The sequence below is a fragment of the Leuresthes tenuis genome, unplaced genomic scaffold, assembly GCF_036924035.1.
Source record: "Leuresthes tenuis unplaced genomic scaffold, fLeuTen1.0.hap1 SCAF_14, whole genome shotgun sequence".
NCBI lineage: Eukaryota > Metazoa > Chordata > Actinopteri > Atheriniformes > Atherinopsidae > Leuresthes > Leuresthes tenuis.
The window spans coordinates 28423723-28436297 of record NW_027325368.1 but is presented as its reverse complement, the minus strand read 5'-3'; the positions used below and the strand labels follow the sequence as shown (position 1 = coordinate 28436297).

Genomic DNA, 12575 nt, shown 5'->3' with positions numbered 1-12575 from the left:
GGCTTTGCATGAGTTGGACTTATTCGTATGTAAGAGTTATTAATCAAGAGTACAACATACAGTGAAATGCTTATTTCTGGCAATGCTTCACAGAATAGACAAGACAGTATTCAAATTAGAAATATAATTTAAAAGTAAGAAGAAACATTTATTTTCTGAAGAATAGATGGAGTACAGAAGGGGACTCGACACGTATCCCTGGGGGGGGGGGGGGATATACATCATCCACTCTCACCATCTGTGGTCTTCCAGTCATAAAACTACAGCCAGCTGCACAAGCCCTAATCTCTAAGCTTTTCCGAGAGGTTGTGGGGGATTGTGATATTAAACGCTGAACTGTACTCTATGAATAGAAATCTCATTGAGCATTGGGCATAGAGCTCTTCCCCATTTCGCATGGTTTGTCATCCGTTATTGCCCTCACTCCATCCCATATGCACCATGAGTTGCCATACTGGAAGCGTGACTACACTTTATCCCTGTAGTGCCTCTTAGCCACTCAAACAGTCTTCCTGAGGCTGTAAGAAACAGTCTTAGTTAGAGCCAGAGGGCAAGAGTTCGGGAATATACATCATCCACTCTCACCATCTGTGGTCTTCCAGTCATAAAACTACAGCCAGCTGCACAAGCCCTAATCTCTAAGCTTTTCCGAGAGGTTGTGGGGGATTGTGATATTAAACGCTGAACTGTACTCTATGAATAGAAATCTCATTGAGCATTGGGCATAGAGCTCTTCCCCATTTCGCATGGTTTGTCATCCGTTATTGCCCTCACTCCATCCCATATGCACCATGAGTTGCCATACTGGAAGCGTGACTACACTTTATCCCTGTAGTGCCTCTTAGCCACTCAAACAGTCTTCCTGAGGCTGTAAGAAACAGTCTTGCAGTTTGACATGTCGCCTGAATCAAGTTCTGTGTTGTATGCAGTGGTCCGTGCTTTGAGAGCAGCGTGAACTGTCAAGTCATTCAATGGTTTCTGGTTGTGGAAGAGTCGAACCGTTACCGTGGGAATGAGGGTGTCAACGAACGTGTTGATGAAACTAATCATAGCATCAGAGTATAATTTAATGATGTGATTTATTCAAATCTTTTTATTGATTTTTAAGTATTTGTGAACATACATAAACATCGCACGAGAAGACAAAAGACTTCATTTCTTCATAATTTTCTTCATTCATCCCTCTCACTGAGAGCCGTGTATCTAAACTTCTCACATGTAGCCGTCCTACTACATGCCCGCTGGACCCTGTTCCCACTTATCTATTCCAATCCATTGCTCCTACTGTAACTGCAGCAGTGGAAGCCAGCCGATACATCAGGTTAATATTTGCAGTTTTTACTTGTATCGGCCGATACGTGCGTGTGTTCACCCATCAATTAGCGTGTTAGCGATTCTTCACATTTCTTTTTTTTTTAATTTTATTTAATTTTGTCATATTGTAAAATGTTAAATGTAAAATATAAATAATTTTGTCATATTACTGTAAACAAATCTTCTCAGGAAAGTAATTTGCACTACAATGGCCTGGTGTAAAAAACACTCAGGTTCAGATTGTTCACATTTCTTTTTTTCTTTTAATTCATTTATTTTTTGTTGTATTACTGTTAACAAACCTTCTCAGGAAGGTCATTTGCACTACCAAGGCCTTATGCTGCTACGTAAAGTGCACAAACATTTAAGTGTTTATTTCTATTGTTATATATGTTCTACATTGTTTGCTACTGTTAATGTGTTTTGTTTGTTTTGTTAATAAATGTTTATTTTTTGTTTAAATTGAGATTTGTGTAACATTTGCTGTCATTGTGTCATTTTTATCATGTAAATGGAGGGAGAAAAACAACCAATATCGGCTTCAAGAATTGGCCCAAAAAATAAATAAATAAATAAAAAAATCGGCAGCACGTATCGGGGATCGGTTAAGACTGAGGTCAAAATAATTGATATCGGCCATAAAAAACCTGTATCGGTTGATCACACATGTGATTAATGCTTCACTGACATCGGGCACATTTCCTATCACATTCAAGCAAGCTCGGGTTACACCGTTGCTCAGGAAACCTTCCAGTCTCTCTCTTCCCGTTTCTGTCTACAACCATTTTGTGCTGGTCCAGCACTAAGTTCTCAGAACAAGCTTTATATCTCGTTTAGCATGTCGGATTTTGCAACCATTTCAGGGAACATTTTGACCTCATGGCGACACTACGGTCTTAGGTTTGACACGGTCACATAATTTTTCGACTTTTCATCATTTTTTACAGTCATAATTCTCTATGTTTTTTAAAATAATTTTTCATATTCATAATTTCAAAAACTATTTGGGATCATGCTCTATGAACGTTATTAGCACTATACTATTCCTTCATTTGCTGCACAGGTTTCAATAATTTTCCTAGTCGGCATGAATTTTCACTTACATCACCATTTAAGCGTGTTCATTTTGGGCCACTATTCGATTACTAAGCTCTCCGAACAACCTGGGTACCTCTCTTAATATCTAGAATACACTCCTTGATTACCACCCTGTGTAATTTCAGTTTGGATAATTGACTCTTACAAGATGATTATGACTTTTTACACTAGTGGATCAACGGAGTTATTACACATGAGACTAGTGAATTCACAGCCCAACTCTTTTTAGATAACAAGACTCTAATTTAACAATGGGATAAGCCTTCATAATGAAAAATTTGTTTTCTGAACAATGTCGGTAAATTGTCTTTGAATACATTATCTCACCCCAAACAGAAACACCATTCCCTCTTCCTTTATACCTTCAGTTCATATATTGCCTTCCCTTAAGGTCACAGGACCATAGCCTTAACCATGGCCCCCTCCATGACAAAATTTGAAAAAATATTTTTATCATTTTTAATAATTTTTCCCAAAATAATATTTTCCCCTTAAATCAAACCACCTACTCTTCATTTTTATACCTTCCCCTTCAATTTACCCTGAACCTAAGGTCACAGGACCAAAGCCCTAACCTTAAGCCCACCCCCCACCCCCCCACCCCTAATCACCAGTGAAAAAATGTATCCAAATAATTCCAATCATTTTTCCAAATCTAATTTTTTCACCCTAAATTTGACCACCTACTCGTCTTTATAACTCCACCTTACATTTACCCTTACCCTCAAGTCACAGAACCAAAGCCCTAACCTTAAGACTCCTCCCCAGGATCACCACTGAAAAAAATTATTTTCATAATTTCAACAATTTTTCCAAAAAAAATTTTTTCGCCCTATATTTGACCATCTACTCTCCATTTTTTATACCTTCCCCTTCCATTTACCCTTACCCTAAGGTCACAGGACAATGCCCTAACACCTCATCTTTTTTAACCTCTCTCTCTCTCCTTCTCACCCCTTCACTTCCTTCACATACACAGACCAAAGGTTTCGAACCGATTACATACACCCCATACCACTCACCTGCACCAATCACCTTAAAGGAAACCTTGGTCTCCTATCGCACCCTGCCGCACACTACACCTCAAAAACATAACCTTCCCCCTATTTCCACTCTTTATTTCTCCCCCGTTCCCTTGGCACCACCCAACATACACAAACCAAGGGTCTCGAACCCATTGCATACATCCAATAACAATCACCTGCACCAACCACCACAAAGGAGACCCTGGCCGCCTACCACACAACACCTCAAAGACATAACTCGCCCCGCTCTCCCTCTTCCCCCTTCTTCCTGGCAGAACATAACATACACGCATAAGGACCCTGAGTCTATTGCACCCACATTCAACACATCTCAAATCGCACAGACTTTTCGCACAGCAATTACCAGCTAGATCACGAGTTGTAGCATGCACCCCCTTGGTTTCTACATCAAACTCCATGGCAGCAAACTAGTTGCGTAGGAGGGAGACCACTGAGTAAAAACTCTCAAACCTAACCCTATGGAGAGGAACGACTCCCTTTTAACAGGAACAAACCTCTGGCAGAACCAGAGTCAGGAAGGGTGGCCATCCGCCTCGACCAGCTGGAGTTTGACAAGACAGAAAAGAGGAGACAACAATCATCGTAACACCACTCAAAGGATACCTGTTGAGACAGGGAAACAAGTTAATGACCGCAATAATGCCAAAAGTACGTAATTTAAGAAATTAAACGATGGAAAAAGAGAGAAAAGTGACAGCAGTCTAGGCCTATAGCAGCATAACTATGGGATGTTTCAGGCTCACCTGGGCCATCCCTAACTATAAGCTTTATCAAAAAGGAAAGTTTTAAGCCTAATCTTAAAAGTGGAAAGGGTGTCTGCTTCCCGGACATTTACTGACAGCTTATTCCACAAGAGAGGGGCCTGATAACTGAAGGTTCTGTCTCCTATTCTATCACAAGTAAACCTTCAGTCTGAGAGCAAAGTGCTCTGTTGGGAAAATATCCAACTATGATATCTTCAAGATATGATGGAGCTTGGTCATTAAGAGTTTTATATGTGAGGAGAAGAATGAAGAGAAGCTAAAACTGGAGAAATATGATCTAATGGGACAGCCCAATAATAAAGAATTACAGTAGTCCAATCATGAAGTAACAAATGCATGGAGAAGTTTTTCTGTGTCACCCTGAGACGGGATGTTCAGAGTGATTCAGACAAATTATAAATTCTGGTAAAAAATAACTCCAAGGTTCCTCACAGTAGTACTAGAAGCCAAGGAAATACCATCCCGAGTAACTATATAACTAGACAATTTCTCCCTGAAGCGCTCAGATCGAACGATAATGACATCAGTTTTGTCTGAATTTAAAAGCAGACAGTTCTGAGTCATCCAGGTCTTTATGTCTTTAAGACAGGCTTGTAGTCTGACCAACCGATTGGTTTCATCTGGTTTCATAAATAAGTACAGCTAAGTATCATCAGCATAGCAATGGAAATGTATGTCAAGCTGTCTGATAATGTTACCTAATGGAAGCATGTATAAAGTGAAAAGAATCATTCCAAGCACAGAACCCTGAGGAACTCCATTACTTACTCTGGTGAGTGAGGAAGATTCTTCATTAACAAGAACAAACTGGAATCTATCAGATAAATATGACTCAAACCAACCTAAAGCAGTTTCTTTAATCCCAATAACATGTTGAAGTAACAGAATGTTGTGATCGATCGTATCAAATGCAGCACTGAGATCCAACAGGACAACCACAGAAACAAGTCCACTATCAGAGGCTAAGAGGAGATCATTGGTAACTTTCACCAGTGCTGTTTCTGTGCTATGATGCACTCTGAATCCTGACTGAAACTCTTCAAACAGATTATTGCTGTGTAAATGATCACAAAGTTGAGCAGCAACTATTTTTGCAAGAACTTTAGACAAAAAAGGGAGATTAGATATAGGTCGATAATTAGGCAACACTTCTGAATCAAGAGTAGGTTTTTTAAGAAAAGGTTTAATCACAGCAGCCTTAAAAGACTGAGGTACATATCCTGTCAACAAATACAGATTGATCAAATCCAATAAGGGGAAAACCTCCTTGAACAGTCCGGTTGGGATTAGGTCTAAAATAGAAGTTGATGGTTTAGAAGAGACTATTGCTGTTGTTAGCTCAGAGAGATCAACTGGCCTGAAGCCATCTAAATACAAATCAGGTTCTAAAGATACTTTTAAAGCTGCTCTACTTGATGATACATCAGTGATAATAGTGGGAAGGATTCCATTAATCTTCTCTCTGATAGAAACAATTTTATTGATGAAGAATCTCATGAAATCATCACTGCTGAGAGTTAAAGGAATACATGGCTCAACAGAGCTCGGACTCTTTGTCAGCCTGGCTACAGCGCTGAAAAGAAACCTGGGATTATTCTTATTCTCTTCTATCAATGATGAATAATAAGGAGTTCTAGCTTTACGAAGGGCTTTCTTATACGTTATTAAACTATCTTTCCAGACTAATTGAGACTCTTCTAAATTAGAGGAACGCCACTGTCTCTCCAGCTTTCTTGCAGTCTGCTTTAAAGAAGCTGTGAATTATACCAAGGAGCCAACCTCTTCTGACTGATTACCTTCCTTTTCAGAGGGGCAACATTGTCCAGTGTTGTACGCATTGAAGCTATAGTGCTGTCAACAAGAGAGTCAAGTACTGCTGGAGTAAAGTTTACGTAGCCGTCCTCTGTCATATCTGCACATGGCAGTGAAGAAAAGGATGATGAAATCAACTCTTTAAATGTGGTTACAGCATTCTCTGATAGACGCCTTTTATATATATAAAATATAATATATGTATATGTACTTCTGTATGTACAAAGACTTCCTGTGACTACCAGATCTTTCAGGAAGTGGTCACCAGAGGCGAGTGATGCATTGAGAGACTGCTTTGATGTCACAGACTTGGCTGTACTGCTGGAGGAAGAAGAAATGGACATTGACATGGACAGGAGGGTCAGCACCATCACAGACTACATTAACTTCTGTAGGGACACTGTGATTCCAGTGAGGACTGTAAGGTGCTATCCTAATAATAAACCATGGATCACCAGTGACATCAAAGACATATAATGGGGATGCAGAAAGGTGGAGGAATGTACAACGGGAGCTTAAAAAGACACTACGTCAAGCTAAGGTGGAGTACAAGAAAAAGGTAAAGAGACAGCTGGAGAACAATAACACCATGGAGGTGTGGAGGGGCATGAGGCCCATCACTGGATACAGACTGAAAAACTCTGTCTGTGGAAGGTGATGTGGACAGAGCCAATATACTCCTCTATACTGATTCCACTGCCCATCTGTACTTCCACCTCAATGGCAAGTCACATCGCCAAGCCTCCTCCTCCACCTGACTGCACCTCAACCTCTGCAGCAACTCTCACCAACAGACTTCTTCTGTCCAGCTGTACCTCCACCTCTGCGGCAGCTTTCACCACCAGGCATCCTGAACCCAGCCACACCTCCAGCACCAGGCATCCTGAGTACAGCTGCTCCTCCACATCTGTGGCAGCTACCACATCCAGGCCTCCTGAGCCCAGCTGCACCTTCACATCTGTGGATGCTCCCACCGCCTGGCCTCCTCAGTTCAGCTGCACCTCCACCTCTGCAGCAACTCCCACCACTTACCCTCCTCTGTCCAGCTGCACCCCCATCCCCATCTCTAAAATCGATAGCAACATCACTCCTGTCGCCATCCCTCCGCTACAATCTCTTTGTCTAACTATAGAGGAGGTTGGAGCTGAGCTCAGGAGACTTCTGTCAGGAAGGGCAGCAGGCCCAGATGGAGTCTGTCCAAGGCTTCTGAGGGACTGTGCTGGTCAACTAGGAGTCCCTGTTCATAGGCTCTTCAATATGAGCCTTCAGATGGAAAAAGTCTCGGTGCTGTGGAAAACTTCTTGTCTAATACCGATGCCCAAATTAGGGCAACCGGTGGTGCTGAATGACTACAGACCAGTGGCTTTGACATCTCATATCATGAAGACCTTGGAGAGACTCCTTGTTCGTCACATGAGATTGCAGGTTGCTGAGGATCTTGACCCCCTCAAGTTAGCTTACCAGAAACACATAAGAGTGGAAGTGTCACAGCCACAGCTGTGACACCTGGTTCTTAAGTCACCCGTGTTCCATCTTCCTTTGATTGCCCCGTTAGTTTAAATATCTGGTCTTCTCTGCCATTCTTCGCTCGTGTGTTAATGTATTTGTTATGCCTGTTTGGTTCACGACCTGGATCCTGACCTTTAGTGTTTTGTGGATTATTTTCAGTTCTTGGATTACCTTGGTTTTTTGTTCCGGTTCTGCAGGCCGACTTCCCTGCTCACCAGGCCACGTTTTTCCTCTGTGTGAGATCTTCTGTTATCCAATAAACTTTTGTTTGAACTAAGAGTTCTTGTTCTCCTGACTCTGTGACCGCACCGGGGCCCGCACTTCATTACGGTGTGACAGAACACACGAGCCAAATGGACCCCGCGGATCCAGAGTCGATTCACCAGGCGCTGACAGCCCAGGGCTCTTTATTGTGACAGCATGCCCAGGACCTCAAGGACATTATTGGGGTCCTTGACTTCTAGCTTCGCCTACCTCTCTCAGAGACTGTAACTGTGTGCTGCTTCTCCGCCACCTGTCGCTGTTCTGCCGTCAACACCCCCTCTTCCTGAGCCCCATCTCCCGACGCCGGAGCGTTATGGCGGGGAGGTGGGAGCCTGTGGACGTTTCCTCCTCCAGTGCGCTCTGGTGTTTGATTTGCAGCCTCGGATGTACCAGGAGGACCGCGCCAAGGTGGCGTATATCACCAGCCTCCTTTCCGGACGGGCTGCACAGTGGGCGCTGGCTACGTGGGAGGGCAACCCCCAGCTCTGCTCCTCCTACCGGCGGTTCGTGGCGGAGATGAGAGGGGTCTTCGACCATCCTGTTCGTGGTAAAGAGGCGGGCAACCGACTGCTCTCACTGCGCCAAGGCTCCAGGTCAGTAGCCGACTACGCTATCGAGTTCTCCACTCTGGCGACGGAGAGCGGCTGGGATAATGCTGCATTGATGGGAATATTTCTTCGCTCCCTGAATGATAATTTGAGGGATGAGCTGGCGGCTCGGGATGAGTTAGAGTCCCTGGCCGGTTTAATAGACCTTGCAAGGCGGTTGGACAACCGCGTGCGAGAGAGACGCCGGGAGCGTGACCGGAGCTGCATCACTTCCGCCTGTACCCCGTTTTTTGGTTCTGCCTCTGGCCAACAGGTGGAGGTGTCCACTCCAGCAGGTGCTCACACTCCTGTTGTCCTGCCCCCTCCTGAACCCATGCAGCTCGGACGGGCCAGATTGACTCCGACGGAGTGTCAACGGAGACTTCAGGTGAGGCTGTGTTTTTATTGTGGCAACCCGGCCACGTTCGAGAGAACTGCCCCAATCTGCCAAAAGCCTAGGCTCACCTGAGGAGGGGGGGACCCAGGTGAGCCAAGATTCAAGTTGTTTTCCTTCCACACGTACTCAGTTGTCTGCCGTTTTGTTTTGTGACTCTAAGGAGGTGGGTATAAACCCGTTTGTGTATTCTGGGGCAGATGAGAATTTTATTGCCGCGGATTTTGTTGAACTACATAAGATTCCTGTTGTGTCACTTACAGCACCTCGTAAGGTAAATGCTCTAGACGGTAGGTTGTTGTCTGTAATTTCTCACCAGACGGTTCCTTTATCTCTACTTATCTCTGGTAACCAACATGAGCTTATCAGTTTTTTTGTTATGCCTGCTCCTCATACTCCTGTGGTTTTAGGGCTCCCCTGGCTTAGACTGCACAATCCCAACATTGACTGGACACAGAGCACAATCATTAGCTGGAGTGTAGCATGTCACAATAATTGTCTTAGATCTGCTGTTCCAGCCTTGAGCGCTCCTGCCATAGTTCCTTCTGTCTTTCCTGATCTTTCTGGGGTTCCTCCTTGTTATCATAACTTGGATGAGGTATTTAGCAAACATCAAGCTCTCTCTCTCCCACCACATCGTCCCTATGACTGCCACATAGACTTACTGCCTGGGTCCCCTCTCCCCTCCAGCCGCCTTTACAACCTCTCCCGTCCCGAGAGAGAGACTTTGGAGAGGTACATACAGGAGTCGTTGGCAGCAGGTATCATTCACCCCACTTCCTCCCCTGTGGGTGCTAGGTTTTTTTTGTGTCTAAGAAAGACAAGACTTTGCGCACCTGCATTGACTATCGTGGTCTGAACGCTATCACTGTCAAGAATAAATATCCCCTGCCACTGTTGGATTCAGCCTTTCACTCCCTTCACCAAGCCACTGTCTTTTCTAAACTAGATCTTCGGAATGCATACCATCTTGTCCGTATTCGAGAGGGGGATGAATGGAAAACGGCGTTCAACACACCTCTTGGCCATTTTGAGTACTTGGTCATGCCTTTTGGGTTAACTAATGCACCGGCAGTTTTTCAATCCTTAGTTAATGATGTACTCCGTGACATGTTCAACCGTTTTGTTTTTGTTTATCTGGACGACATTTTAGTTTTTTCTAGCACACTGGAGGAACATAACAAGTATGTCAGACTAGTTCTCCAAAGGTTGCTTGAGAACAGACTATTTGTCAAGGCTGAGAAGTGCGAATTCCATGTCCAGTCAGTCTCCTTTTTGGGCTTTGTCATAGAAAGGGGACAGATTCGCTCTGATCCAGCCAAGGTAAGGGCGGTGGTTGAGTGGCCAGTACCTGAAAACCGCAAGCAGCTTCAGCGTTTCCTTGGTTTTGCTCATTTTTACCGGCGCTTTATTAGGAATTTTAGTAAGGTAGCTGCACCACTCACCCAACTTACCTCCACCTCCAGCCTGGACCTCTGAAGCTGCCCAGGCATTCTTAAAACTTAAAGCGCTGTTTTCTTCTGCACCTGTTCTCATCCACCCTGATGCCTCTAAGCAGTTCATAGTGGAGGTGGATGCCTCTGACAGTGGTGTGGGAGCCGTGCTTTCACAGATCTCAGAACAGAAGTTGCATCCTTGCGCCTATTTTTCTCGCCGGCTATCTCCGGCTGAGCGCAACTATGACGTGGGTAACCGAGAGCTTTTAGCAGTCGTTCTGGCATTAGAAGAGTGGAGACACTGGCTGGATGGGGCAGAAATTCCGTTTGTGGTTTGGACGGACCATAAGAATTTAGCCTACCTTCAGCGAGCCAAACGTCTCAATTCTCGACAGGCCAGATGGGCACTTTTTTTAGGCCGATTTAATTTTACTCTCTCTTACAGACCTGGTTCCCGTAATTTAAAGCCTGATGCCCTTTCCCGTCAGACAGAGAGACAGCCATTGACTGATCCTTCTGAGTCTGTGCTCCCTCCAAGCTGTTTTGTGGGGGCGGTCCATTGGGAGGTTGAGCAGCAGGTTAAGAGGGCCCTTTCCCGTTGTCCCCGTCCAGAGATTGGACCACCTAACTGCTTGTTCGTTCCCGAGAACGTTAGATCTCAGGTGCTGCAGTGGGGGCACTCCTCCAAATTGGCCTGCCATCCTGGGGCGGCACGCACACTTAAGATTATTCGACAGCGGTTCTGGTGGCCCACGCTGGTCCGTGACACCAATCAGTTTGTGGCAGCTTGCTCCGTCTGTGCCCGAGGGAAGGCCTCGCACCAACTGGCTTGCTGAACCCTCTCCCCATTCCCTCAAGGCCGTGGTCTCACATCGCGGTGGACTTTGTCTCTGGTCTTCCTCCTTCTGCAGGTAACTCTGTCATCCTTACTGTTATTGATCGTTTTTCTAAGGCTGTGCATTTTGTGCCACTGTCGAAGCTCCCTTCTGCTCTGGAAACTGCTGAGCTCTTAGTTCACCATGTTTTTCGTCTCCATGGTATCCCCATGGACATAGTTTCTGATCGGGGATCCCAGTTTTCTTCCCAGGTTTGGCGAGCATTCTGTGGAGCGTTGGGGGCAAGGGTTAGTTTATCGTCTGGGTACAATCCTCAGTCAAACAGCCAGACAGAACGGGCCAACCAGGACCTGGAGGCCGCTTTAAGATGTGTGTGTGCACGTAACCCGTCCTCCTGGAGTGTTCAGCTGCCTTGGGTGGAGTATGCTCATAACAGTCTCTCCACATCTGCTACTGGTATGTCGCCATTCATGGTAATGTATGGTTTTCAACCCCCTTTGTTCCCTTTCCAGGGGGATGAGGTGTCCGTCCCTTCTATACAGGAACACTTGCGACGGGTTCGCAGAGTGTGGCAGGAGGCTCGGGCTGCTTTAGTTAGGTCTGCTGCCAGGAACCGACGGTTGGCGGACCGTCGGCGTTCGCCCGCTCCTAATTATCAGCCTGGGCAGATGGTGTGGTTATCCACCAGGGACCTGCCTTTGCAGGTAGACTCCCGAAAGCTGGCTCCTCGTTTCATTGGTCCTTTTCCAGTGGTCAGAATCATTAATCCCTCGGCTGAGCGCCTTAAGCTCCCAGACTCCCTTAAGGTACACCCCACATTTCATGTATCCCTCTTAAAGGGCAGCCACAGCTGTGACACCTGGTTCTTAAGTCACCTGTGTTCCATCTTCCTTTGATTGCCCCATTAGTTTAAATATCTGGTCTTCTCTGCCATTCTTCGCTCGTGTGTTAATGTATTTGTTATGCCTGTTTGGTTCACGTCCTGGATCCTGACCTTTAGTGTTTTGTGGATTATTTTCAGTTCTTGGATTACCTTGGTTTTTTGTTCCGGTTCTGCAGGCCGACTTCCCTGCTCACCAGGCCACGTTTTTCCTCTGTGTGAGATCTTCTGTTATCCAATAAACTTTTGTTTGAACTAAGAGTTTTTGTTCTCCTGACTCTGTGACCGCACCGGGGCCCGCACTTCATTACGGTGTGACAGGAAGAATCGATTCTGTACATGCTGCATCGGTCATATGCTTATCTGGATGTGCCTGGTTCATATGTGAGAATCATGTTCTTTGACTTCTCCAGTGCCTTCAACACCATACAGCCTCCCATACTGAAAGACAAGCTTCTAGGTATGGGTATGGCCCCCTCCCTGACATCGTGGATTATAGACTATTTGACTGCCAGACCACTGTATGTCAGGATGGGGAGATGTGGTTCTGGAACACTAGAATGCAGGACTGGGGCTCCGCAGGGTATCGTTTTGGCTCCTTTTCTTTTCACTCCGGACACATCTGACTTCAGGTA

The 12575-nt window shown here is 45.2% G+C and overlaps 1 protein-coding gene across 9 annotated transcripts in view; it reads right to left on the bottom strand.

Annotated features, from left to right (window-relative positions):
* atg10 (ATG10 autophagy related 10 homolog (S. cerevisiae)) overlaps positions 1 to 12575 on the bottom strand; it is a 32559-nt gene that overhangs the window by 1872 nt on the left and 18112 nt on the right. The gene's annotated exons all lie outside the window — the stretch shown is intronic.